At 43.7% G+C, this 4,238-nt stretch overlaps 1 protein-coding gene across 1 annotated transcript in view; it reads left to right on the top strand.

Moving 5' to 3' along the window:
* The window catches only part of LOC118415740, a 56,785-nt gene that overhangs the window by 19,297 nt on the left and 33,250 nt on the right, over window positions 1–4,238 (top strand). The window lies entirely within an intron of this gene.

Here is a 4,238-nt window from a genome sequence, read left to right as displayed (position 1 = left end):
TCAAAAAACTTGAGAGAGCAACTGAAAGAAACAAGAGAAAGAATCCAGACAGGAAGTGGATAATAAGAAGGGGACAGATTGTAGAGGCAAACTAGACCAGCTTAATTACCACGATTTGAGCGTATTGTACACCAACACAGACAATTCAATCATGAGCAAGTATGACGAACTTTGTGCAATCATTACAGAAAAACAGTACGATGTTATATGTCTGACCGAAATTAAACCTAAGCAAGGATCTCTACCCGATCGACAAGTTATGCAAATACAGGGCTATGATCTGTTCACCAGTGACTTAGAATCTCCAAACACTAGAGGCACATGTGTATACATCAAAGCAGTGTATAAGGCAAAGCAGGTGATCCCGCCGACAGAATTTGTAGACTGCACCTGGGTATCAATACAAGGAAGAAATGACACGTCCATACTAATTGGAACCCTATATAGGTCAGGAACACCAGCTCTTGCAATTACCAGAGACCTGGCTCTTCACGAGACGTTAAATTGGGCGGTTAACACGCAAGACTCACATGTGCTGATCACAGGAGATTTTAATCACCCTAACATAACTTGGACCCCATCACCACACTTACGGGCCACACATGCTGATAATACTGACAACCCTGCAACTAGATTTATTGAATGCATGCGCGACACCTACCTTTACCAGCATGTCACAGGACCTACAAGGTACCGTAGCGACCAAACCCCCACACTTGACGACTTAGTCCTCAGTAATGAGGAGGGGATGATAGAGCAGATTACACATGAGGAACCACTAGGCGCAAGCGACCATGTTAGAATTGAGTTCAAGTTTGTCTTCAGCACACCAGTCAAGGAGAACAAGAAGACAACTTGGAGATTTGACAGAGGTAACTACGAAATGATGAGAGAGGACTTGAAGCTCAACTGGGAAAACCTGCTCGAGGGTAAGTCGACCCAAGAAGCTTACGCCTTATTCCGGCAGAAAATTGCGGAAGCAGCCCAGAAACACGTCCCAACAAAGACAATTGACATCTCTAAAAAGAAACTCAAACCATCTTGGATGGATGAGGAAGCATTCCGCAAGCTAAAGAAAAAGCACCACGCCTGGATAAGATATTTGAATACTAAAGACATCAGCGACTGGACAGCGTACAAACGAGCTAGAAATGCGGCCACACATGCGTCTAGGAAGGCACGCAAATCATTCGAGAGGAAACTTGCCGCAGAAGCCAGATACAATAACAAAGCCTTCTGGAACTACGTCAACAGTCGCCGAAAGACTAGAACACAGGTGGGAGATCTGAAGGATGCACATGGGAACTTTACTGCCATCAACAGCGAGAAAGCAGAGATACTGAACAACCAATACTTTAGGACGTTTACACAAGAGGATCACGAGAATATCCCGACATTCCCGAGGATCCAGTCAACCACGGCTCTTGACACAATTAACATCACAGAAGAGATGGTGCTTGAGCAGCTACAGTCACTCAGAGTTGACAAATCTCCAGGCAAAGATGGCGTACACCCTAGAGTGCTCAAAGAGCTAACAGACGAGATTGTTGGCCCCTTAACCCAAATCTTCCAAAAAAGCATCAATGACGGCAAACTCCCAGACGAGTGGAGAGAGGCCAGTATAACCCCCATCTACAAGAAGGGAGACAAGTCAGACCCCGCGAATTATAGGCCGGTGTCTCTGACTTCCGTGCCTTGCAAGATGCTAGAGAGGATTATAGTTAATGAATTGATCACCCACATACGGAACAATGATCTCACATGCGAGCAGCAGCACGGGTTCACACATGGGAAATCCACTATAACCAACCTACTGGAAGCAATGGATGTCTGGACTGAGGCCCTAAGTCATGGCCTGCCAGTTGACGTAATCTTTTTAGATTACGCCAAGGCCTTTGACACAGTGCCACATGAGAGGCTTTTGAGGCGGGTAGAATCCTTCGGAATCGGCGGTAGCCTTCTGCAATGGATCCGTAACTTTCTGACACAACGGAGGCAGCAGGTTGTTGGTGAACGGAAGTGCCTCTTCTTGGAACCGGTTATAAGTGGAGTGCCTCAGGGCTCGGTCCTAGGACCGCTTCTTTTTACGATTTTTGTATCAGACATCCCGGAAAAGATCCAAAACTTTGTCTCGTTGTTCGCGGATGATACAAAAATCTATGCTGCTACCCAAAAATGCGAACAAAGTGCGCATACATCTTGCCTGCAGGCAGACTTGAACAGCCTACAAGAGTGGTCTGTAAAGATGCAGATGCGATTTCATCCCGACAAATGCAAGGTTATGCATCTAGGGAAGGCCAATCCCCAGCACAAGTACACAATGAACAAAGCAGATGGAACTAAGCACATGCTGGAGAGTACAGACGAAGAAAAGGACTTAGGGGTCACTATTGACAAAAATCTGAAGTTCAGCAAACATGTGCAAGTGCAAGCGAACAAGGCGAACAGAGTTCTTGGTCTGATCAAGCACACCTTTGCACATATTGAAAGAGAATCCTTTTTACTTCTGTACAAGAGCCTAGTGCGACCGCACCTAGAATATGCAACAACAATATGGTCCCCCAAGACCAAGAGAGACAGAGACACAGTGGAAAGAGTGCAGCGACGAGCCACAAAACTGGTGAAAAGTATATCCCATCTCACGTATCCAGAAAGGCTAAAAGAGCTGGAGTTACCCACGTTACACTTCAGAAGACAGAGATCTGACATAATCCAGCTGTTTAAGATTACACACGGGCTTGATACAGTTAGAGTGAATAACCACTGCAACCTATGCGGGAGAGCCATGTTTACACCAAGCTTGGCATCAAACACACGAGGGCACCAGTATAAGTATCAAATCCAAAAAGCTACGGGCCCGAGGGCACACTTCTTTCCCACACGAGTTACCCCAGCATGGAATAAACTCTCACAGAGCACAGTGAATAGCAAGTCAGTAAAAGAGTTCAAGACAAGACTGGGGCAGGAATGGGGACTGCACCCAGACAGACATGAGTACCACTTCTCTTACTGATGCTACCACCGCCACAACTAGGACAGCCTTATTACCCGCAAGGGTATCGACTGGCTGTGGTTCAAGGTAAAGATATATCACACATAAGGGGTAAACCATTGCTGAATTTTTCCAGCTAATATATATAAGAGTGTAGCCAAGTACATGTAACTGTATTGCGTTAGCCTAATAGAAGCTGTGAAGGTAACCTTTCTAGCTTTAAGTCAAGATAAAGTTACTTTTACACCCTGGTATGTAATATTATTCCATTTCTGATATGTGCCTGCTGTACAGTATTTCATCAGATAAGTCACTTTAATGGGATTTTCTGGGCCTTTTACATTTAGGTGTCACATGGAGGTTGCAGTGCCAAGTGCTGCGAGATAAATATTTCCAGAAGAAAATGGGGCTTCTAGCATGAAATGGGATTGGAACTTTCCGCTGTGATATCAGATTAGCTGTAGGAAAGAGTCAAAGTTGCTTCTGAGTCAGAAGTCCTTCCACAGTTCCACTCAGGGAGATTAAGGCCGCATAGATTTTATCTTATGCTTAATGACTCTCTCTCACTGCCTTTGAGTAAAGCAAAACAGATAGTATGCTCTACATGTATTTTAGAATAATATGTTGATTGAAATTTCAATGGAAAGGACAGAAAATTATTTGAGGGTTTCCTTCATCTGATTGCTTTTTTTCACATGAAAGATACTAAATTGAGATCAGCCAATTAGTATCACAACCTTAAATATTAGTTCAAAATTTTCACCTTTCAGCACAAAAATAATTTAACATCTTAATTAAGCACCCCTAAGGTGAAAAGCACATTTCTCAACATTATTTCAGAGTCTCAAGATCTTTGTAAAATATGCACCTTAGCATAATGATCCCACCTCTGTAATACTCTACATTGTTGCATAGCCTCAAACTATCGTCTCCCTTGTGCAGATTGTGCTTTCAACTCAAAGTACAGAACTGGATTGCCAAACCCTTGTTTCAACCCAATTTTCTTGTGCCAATGACCGCCACTGTCATATTGATTTGAATAACGACAACCATGTCACTAAATATGTGTAAATGTTGACATGAGTTATATTATATGTGGCAACAGTGATTTTGATAATGTAGCAGGTGTCACGTACCATGCCTATAGGGCTGATAGACTACATCCCCACATCTAGAACACATTCCTGGGAAATTGCAGTCAGAACTGTGCCAGGAAACAGGTTAATGTGAAACAGAAGCTGGTGTT

The sequence above is a fragment of the Branchiostoma floridae genome, chromosome 5 (genome assembly GCF_000003815.2).
Source record: "Branchiostoma floridae strain S238N-H82 chromosome 5, Bfl_VNyyK, whole genome shotgun sequence".
NCBI classification, from domain to species: Eukaryota; Metazoa; Chordata; class Leptocardii; order Amphioxiformes; family Branchiostomatidae; genus Branchiostoma; species Branchiostoma floridae.
The sequence above is the reverse complement of the archived record's forward strand: the minus strand, read 5'-3'. Positions and strand labels throughout refer to the sequence as shown.